This window comes from Narcine bancroftii, chromosome 1, assembly GCF_036971445.1.
Source record: "Narcine bancroftii isolate sNarBan1 chromosome 1, sNarBan1.hap1, whole genome shotgun sequence".
In the NCBI taxonomy this organism is placed as follows: Eukaryota; Metazoa; Chordata; class Chondrichthyes; order Torpediniformes; family Narcinidae; genus Narcine; species Narcine bancroftii.
In genome coordinates, this window is record NC_091469.1 from 292,757,057 (window position 1) to 292,765,777 (window position 8,721).

The following is an 8,721-nucleotide window of genomic DNA, read 5'->3' on the forward strand; positions in this document are numbered from 1 at the left end:
CTGTTACCGTGCTATATGTCTAAACTTTTTTAAATTAAAACAAAAATAGGGTGGTGAAGAAGCTACTTAGTATGCCAACATTCATAGGTGTTCTGAATACATTGTGCCAAACAGCGGTTAGACTATATTTGAACCATTGTGTAGAGTTCTGGCTGCCACATTACAGGAAGGACATGGTGAATTCACCAGGATATTGGCTGGAAATGAGGGCTGTCATGATGAGGAGAGATTATGTTGGAGAAATTCTCCCTGGAATGTAAAAGACAGAGGGTGAACTTATAGGGGTTTATAAAATTATGAGGGCCACAGATAAGATGGAGTGAGAGTCTTATTCCCAAGGTAGAGAAAGCTGGAACTATAGAGCATGAGTTTAAGATGAAAGGGGAGATTTGATGTAGTTCTCAGTCCTCAGTGCAAAACATGCAGACACACAAGCAGACAAAACACATATAGACAAACAATGCAAAATGCAGACTTGTATTCATATATACTCATAATTAAATAAATATTGCTTCATGAATATGAGAGTCGCAGATGGCTAGTGTGAGCAGTTCCTTTGGTCGTTCAGCGTTCTCACTGCTTGTTTGAAGAAGCTGTTCCTCAGATATGACACATTGGTCGAGGTGTGGCAGCCATACTTGCGACACATCGAAATGCAGGTGTGATTAGCCCTCCCAGAACCTTTCTCAATAGGAATACAGTGAATAACAGGATCACACAAGCCCTGAAATACTGAGAACGAGGGGACAATTTGGAAGGCCTGTCGGCTCCCCCCCCCCCCCCCACTCCCCACCTTTTCTCCTCATGTATTTGTATTGATATTTTTAATAATTGATTTTTATGCTTTTATGTACTTGGTTTGAATTGGGAGGGAGGGTGAATGATTGGGAGGGGGGGAGGAAAAAGAGAGGGCTCGGCAAACAATGACCTGTAAAAGGGGAGGATTATTCGCCTGGCTAATACGAGTCTGTAAAACTATAAATAATTTTTTTTAAAAGCTGTTCCTCAGCCTGATGGTGGTGGCTTTGATACCCCAATATCTCTCATGAAAGATGCTGTGTGCAGGGTCGAAGGGATTCTTGACGATTTTGTGTTCTCTCTCCAGACAATGATCCCAGTAGATCACGTCGATGGAGGTATGGGGGGGGGGGGGAAGGGGGGAGACTCCAGTGATCCTCCCTACCACTCTTATGATCTTGTGAATTGACCTCCGATCCATTTCTCTGCAGCAACTTTACCCCACTGTGATAGAGCTCCTGTAGAAGGTTGACATGATGGTGGCCGGTAGTGAAAGTGGGGAAAACGCACTGAATTTATCAAACTACATTTTATTCCCCTCTTCCCCATATTGCCTGTCGTTCTGTTCCTGTCACTAACTTGGCCAAGTTTATGAAACACAGAAGTCTGATTGTAGCAGAAACACAAAAATGCTAGAGGAACTCAGCAGGTCACACACACTGTCCATAGGGGTTAAAAATATATAACTGAGGTCTTGGGCCTGAGCCAACATATTATTGGTACCTGATAGATGCTGATATCTGTTTCTTTGGTAGGTAACTCTGCATTACACACACTCTGGAGAAACCCATCCCATCGTTTGAACTTCTCTCTTCATCTTCTTTCTCCTGCGCACACTTTACTGAGCTAGGCCAGCTCAATTCAGCCTGTTACCATTGAAGGCATAGTGAAGTGCCAGGGGTCAGAACAAGGGGGTCAGGGCAGCCTGTTGAACTAAAGCAATCAGTTCCCTGCACTTTCACCCATGAGATCTTTTTTTAGATCTGGTTTGAGGACAGGGAAATGCATTTCCTCTTTCCCCTTTGTGGATTCAGTCCTTCAATTAAACCGGCTTCCTCCTTGTGCCCCTACCTCAGCTCGGAACTGGGTCATGAACTCCAGCATGGCTTCCAGCGCCGATTTTCTGCTTTTCTCAGTCCAAAGGAACTGTGACAGAACAATCAGACATAACAACAGATTGCTCCCTTGTCCAGACATTCCTTTCCAGAGTGTAGATCACAGTGGTTCATTGATGAAACTCCTCAGTTCCCTGATATTGCCAACCTTCAGTGAGGTGCAAAACAAAACAAGCCAAAACAAATAGGGCCTCGACCAAGAATGGTTTTGGATGTGCGGCATTTTAATTAGTCAAAATGAACAATTATCCAGGTTTATGCATTCCCTCATAGAATGAAATGCCCAATGTAACTCATTATCGGACACAATTTGATCCTGACAAGCATTAAGGCAGGTCCTCAAACGAGTTTTAAGGAGTAACTTGAAAGAGAAAGCAAAACATTTTAGCGATAGGAATCACAGGGTTCAGGGTAAAGGAATTAAAGACATGGCAACAGCAGATAAGAGAATTAAAATCGGCTGGCTCGTTGGAGAATTGCAGTGGACAAATAGATCAGGAGAATACAGAGAGCCTTTTGCCCAGAGTAGGGGAAATCAGAAAGTGAGCAGGGAGAGATTAATGGAATGTAAGGAATATCTTTTTTTCACAGAGGGTGGTGGGTGTATGGAATCAGTTCTGGGGGGGCGGGTGGTTGAGGTAGGCACTATTTTTACAATGCAATAGAAGCTGACTAAAGCCATTTAAACCCGTGCCCATCACACTCAATTAAGCCTACGTTTTTGGAGGGAGGGAGGAAACAGGAGCACCCAGAGGAAGCCCATGCATGTCACACGGAGAACGTGCAAATTCCTCACAGACAGCGCCGGATTCGAACCTGGGTCACTGGCACTGATTCATGAATAAGGATAGGTTTAGAGGGATAAGGGCCAAACACAGGGATAAGTTGGGCCTGTTTCCACGCTATATGATTCGACTCTGATTAGAGAAGATCCTTTTGGGTGATTGGGTGAAATCTGAGGGCTGGATAAGGTTGAGGGTAAGCAGATGCCAGAATAAGGCAATGAAATACATGTTGGTCGGTAGGGCTATTGTAACTCAGCAAGGGCACTTTGAATGGTCATCCACAATGTTATGAGGGGAAGACAAGTAAATGCAAGGGACAAAGAATGGTAGGTTGAAGGGTGAAATGAGGAGGGGTTGGGGAGGCATGGTCATGAACCAGGTGGGCCAAATGACCTCTTCTGTGCATATATTTTAGCTACTATAGGAATATCCATTCAGCTGTTATATTCCTAAGTTAATAAACCAATGGTAAACATGGCAGCCCACCATGGTGACTAGAATATTTAATTTTAGTGGAATCAGTTCATTAAAAACAATGTGAAATTTTTAAAAAAGATACTCCCAGATTGCTGTAAGATAATTTGGCTCAAAGGGTCCTTCAGTGAGAGAAATAAATGGCCCATAATAGGCCTCAATGTGACTGGATATCTTTCAACAGCAGGCCTGGCACAAATAGAATTGTAAATTAACTGGCTGGATTGCAGAATGTCTTAGAAAAGCAGTTCACCATCACCTTCTCGAGTGCAAAGAGGGATAGACGATAAATGCTGGCTTCTCAAACACATCCTGCAAATGAATAAATAAACAACAAGTCTATATGTGTGCAACTCTGCGCTGATAACCATAATGAATTTTAGCAGAAAGATTTGAACTGATCTAAAGTACAATACAAAAGCACTCTTTATCCTGTGCAAAATCTCAAGCTTTTTTGAAGTTGAAGGCAACAAAAGTTTGGAGTCTGTACCAATCAAAGCCACATAATGACACGTACATTTGTAATGAAAATAATTGTAGAGAAGTATTTGCAAGGTCCTTTTTTTTTCTCCCAGAGCTTCAGATAAAGCTGGTGTTGGTTTTGGCTTTGGGCTTGGGAGTGGACGGCTGTGCTTTCCACTTTAGCTCTTTCCCTCCCTCCCACATAATCAAAACAACTGGCTTCTAAACCCACAGTGGACCAAACCATGGAGACAAGTCGTGGTTTATAATGGGAGAGAGAAAGAGAGAGTGAGAAAGAGAGAGAAAAAGAGTGAATGAGAAAGAAAATGAAAGAGAGAGAAGAGAAAAATAGAGAAATAGAGAGATAGCAAAAGAGACAAAGAGAGAGAAAGACAAAGCAGAGAAGGTTTGCTGAAATGTCAGGCGTTCCAATAATTCATGGGAGCAGCTTGGATGAGAACGTTCTCATCAGTACAAAAAAAAACACACTGCCTGTGTTCTTATGAATTTCTTTGAAGGTTGAGTTCAAGAGTTAAAACTTAACTTTATAATTGAATTTGCTCTTTAAAAACAATCTGCATATATAATCCAAAGAGGAAGTTTGTTACAGTGAGGAAATCCCAAAATACAGTTTAAAACATACTTGGAATTGTTAATTAACACACAGGCATTGCAGAGGAAATGATATGGTCCTGCACGCTCATCGATTTGCCAGGTTTCCCCTTCCATATTATCTCTTATCTTCAGGAAACTGCTTCAGAAGGCTCGAGCTTATTTGCCCATTGGCCGAGAATGGAAAATGGGCTGTGATTCCTCGTTCGCTGGGCTATATGTTCTGGAGATCTCTGTAAGTATCCCACCACTAATGAAAGCACATGGGGTTGGGGGGAGGGAGGGGGAAAACACCCGTGCACTTGGCAAACCTGTCACCAGGATTTCTAGGGTGTGTTCAAGTTAATCTAGGCCTTCCTGAACAAATAATCTTTAGTGCCAGACGTCAATCTGAGATAACTAATAAAGAAAATTCCATTCAAATACCAATCCTCATCCACCCAACCTCACACAACCTATTTTATTTATTTTCTTAGCAGAATGTGTTATCAATAATAAATCCCCAACAATGTTAATGACAGGAACCCTTCAGCAAACCATTAATGTTTTTCCAGTACTTATAAATGTCAATCCAAATGGTGTAAAGTAGAACATCATTTTCTATGTTACCATTTACACATTTATTGCCATTGTATCACTTCAGTTACCAGTGTTCACATCTGCATTTCCATATCAGCTAGCTGGGGGACCACTGCTTAACTTATTTTTGTAACCAATCAGAAAGTGACAAATATAAGGGTTTTTTTTTCCCTCAAACCAAGCAATGCAGTCAGTCTAATCTGGTAGAAGGGTGCATGACTATAAGTGGTGACACCACATTTCCTGTTTTCAAGCATTTTAAGCAAAACTGGTTCAGCAATTTTGTGTTCTACAGGATATTTATAAAAGGGGCAAAAGAAAACCTTCATATGACAGAGGGGAAGATGTGAAGTGATATTCGATCATAACAAAGTATAAATGAGCTTGTAGCAACCGGAATTCGTTTGGTGGAAGGGCACTTCCCTCCAGTTGTGATTCCTTTTCAGGGTGTCAATATTTCCGAGGATCTGTCCTGGAGCAATCACAAGGAAGGCCAGCCAGCGGCTATACTTTGTAAGGTGTCTGAGGAGATTCTGTACGTAACCGAAGACTCTCGTAAACTTCTACAGGTGTACTGTGGAGAGCATTCTGGTTGGTTCCATCTCTACCTGGGATGGAGGCACCAACTCTCGGGAGAAGAATAAACCCTAGAGGCACCAGACTTCACTCTATCGAGGACATCTGCACGAGGCGGTGTCTTAATAAAGCAGCCTCTATCCTCAAATACCCCCACTGCCCAGGCCATGCCCTCTTCACTCTGCTACCATCAGGAAAAAAAGTACAGGAACCTAAAGAAGAGCACTCAGTAGCACAAGGATAGCTTCTTCCCTGCTGCCATCAGATTCCTGAATTATCCATGAACCAAAGACACTGCCTCATTTTTCATGCATTATTATTTTTTATTTTTTATCGTAATGTTGTAAGATGGTTATATTATGAATGTTAGCACTAACAATAAATTCTGATTCTGGTTTTTATAATGGAAAGAAATAGCCAATCAAAAACTCGATGGTTTCCACTGCATCAACAAATGAACAATTTCCGCAAAATCTATGGCAGCTAAACTTCATCAAACCATGTAACTATCCATCATTAAATTTAGTGCAACAGCAAATCAGCCATAACCTTGCTTATGTACCTTTACCTCCTGTGGATGCTGCGAGACCTGCTGTGTATGCTCCAGCACTTTTTGAAACTACAATCAAGGCATCTGCAAACTTTTATGTTTCACTAGTGTAAGTTCTCCTCTGTCGTAGTAATGATTCTGATTAGGATCATTCTCCTTTCAAAAAGGACCATAAACAAATGCTATTTAAAGGATTCCAGTTATAGAATGAGTTAGATTTTTTTTTAAAAGCACACCTTCAGGCTGCACCTCCTTTTCCAGTATCTCAACCACCAGAAGTGAAACTGCGAGTTGCTGTTTTATAAATGAGAAGGAGTTGTCAATATTTCAGTAATACAGAGGTCACTTCAGCCTCAGTTCTCTTATTTTTGTGTGTGAGTGCACAAAGCTCTTCTCACTGGAATACCATTAGCGGAACAAATGGTTTCTTCATTCAACTTTCAGAGCCCTAAAGATTAAATGAGTGTTGGCCTCGGACAACCTGTAAAGTCCTTTCAGAAGCCAAAGAGATTTGAGTCACAGGAAGGTTCAATTAATTTGTCAAGGAACTGCAAACAGATGATTTCAATCAAGCAGGAAAATGACTTCATTGCAGCCGAATACTGATGCAGCCTTCGGAACTCAAACATAAAGTTTGACTGAACGCTCAAATACTGTTGTGTTGTTTTTTCCCCCCCTCCCCTGAATGCATTGCAAAACTGTTCTCACTCTCTCTTTCATTTGTCTCGCAAATTAGGGCTATAACCATGACTCACAGTTTTTCTTAGTTCAAGAGGAAGACTGCTTCCAAGTGATAAAGTAGCAGAGCCAGTTTCCGGATCTTTCATCAACAGCGCATTGCTACTTTTTTTTTCATGAATGGTCAGGCATTCAGCCCGGTGATTGGTCGAGCACCTCCTAAAGGGAGCCAATCGGAGGCTTTGACAACACCCACAAACATGATAACTTCTCTGCAGCCAGCAATGATTGAGTCTCTCCTATTTCACAGAAGTTTTTCTAAGAGAGGAAATGATGTGATTTTTTTTTAAAAAACACTCACAAAAAGGGGCCAATTGAGGATGTGCCCCTGCTCTGTCGTGCTTTTGCAGAGACTGCGGTTAAATGCCATGGCCACGGGTCTTCCTTTCGCAGTTCTGAGCTGTCTGTTAAGGTCTTGTGACAGGAAAAGGTTGAATGGCTATAAATTCCTTTCTTTGCATGTGGCCCAATCTTAAGTTTCATTCACTAAAAACACTTCAGCCTTTAAGTGCTGCAGCAGAACTGCAGGCATTAAGTTGAGAGCCTGTTTAGTAGCTTGGAAGCTGCTATGTGGTCGAGAACCACATAAAACTGACGAACTGGTTGGAATGTCCTCGACCAAGGAAAGCACAGTCATCAGATGAACATATCTGAACTGCTCTTTAACTCCAGAGGCAAATGAAGGTGGATGAGAACACATACATTGTACAAAGCTCAATCTTTGCTAGCTGATTACTTCCACATGGCACAAATGCTAATTACAATTCAAAATGAAAAAAAATCTTTTGCATTTCCGCCCTTGAGTCATTATCCAATTTATTTCTTCATGGCGTAAATGAATGCAGTCAGGAGGGATAAACAGTGCACATTAGCAATTTGGGGAGCTTTTTATCACTGAACATCTTGGAGATGAGGATAACATCAGCAAGATTAAACCGAACCAAGGTTTCCATTTCGGAGGCTCTGCCCTGTTAGTGGGAAAACTTTAAGTGGAAAGGTACTCCCTTCCCCATCCCCCTCTTCCCTCTCCGGATTCCGACTGCCTCTGAAGCTCATCGCCCACCTTTCATGGAGAGCAGCTTTGAATCCTTCCTGCCCCATTATGTCCTTGTCACAGTATGAAAATGATCCTTCTCACTAACATTGAAAGAAAATGCAGTCATCAGATGAACATATGTTCAGTTAGCTCTTTAATCCTCGAGACAAATAATTATCCCTTCTCACCTTTCTTCACCTGTGCCCTTTGTAGCGGATCAGAATCAGATTTATTGTCATGAACATGGGTCATGAAATTTGTTGCTTTGCAGGAGCATCATGGGACAAAAATTACAATCATGTAAATACAAGATTTTTTTTTTAATTGGTGCAAGAAAGGAGAGAAATGAGGTAGTGTCCATAAGATTCATTGTCCGCTCAGAAATCTGATGATGAGGGAAGATGCTCTTTTTCGTAATGTTGAGTGTGTACCTCCATCCTGATGGTAGTAATGAGAACAGGGCCAGGCCTGGGTGGTGAGGATCCTTGACAGAAGTTGCCTTCTTGAGGCATTAATTGAGTGAAGACTAATGCCCATTATGGCACTGGCTGAGCTCACGATTCTCTGTAACCTATTCTTGTCCTGTGCAGAGGCATCTTCATGACCCAACCAGTCAGATGCTCTCCACAGTATACTTGTAGAAATTTGAATGAGTCTTTGGAGACACATCAAACCTTCTCAAGCTCCACATGAAATATAGTTGCTACAGTCAAGCTTTTTCAGTGTCAAGCCACTATTGTTGGGACTGCACGTTCATTACCCGGCGATTAATCCTAGGACCCCCTCAATTTCTCATCTAAACATCACCATTTGTCAGCCCCAAGTGGTAAGTCCATGTTCGAGGCATCAAGAGCTCCAATGGACAGGCCGCCAGGATGAGATGGGAAGTCTGCGGTCGGGAGTTCTGATGGGTGGGTGGCTGGGACCGGGTGGGAAGTCTGCGGCCGGGGCATTGGGAGATCCAATGGGCAGGCGGTTGGGACTGGTTGAAAAGTC

At 42.2% G+C, this 8,721-nt stretch overlaps 1 long non-coding RNA gene across 1 annotated transcript in view; it reads right to left on the reverse strand.

Annotated features, from left to right (window-relative positions):
- Window positions 1–6,777, reverse strand: part of LOC138751778 (uncharacterized) — a 43,447-nt gene extending 36,670 nt beyond the window's left edge. The window contains exon 1 of the long non-coding RNA XR_011350176.1: window positions 6,707–6,777. This is a non-coding gene — a long non-coding RNA (uncharacterized lncRNA). The remainder of the gene's footprint in view (window positions 1–6,706) is intronic.
- Between the last annotated feature and the right edge of the window lie 1,944 nt (window positions 6,778–8,721).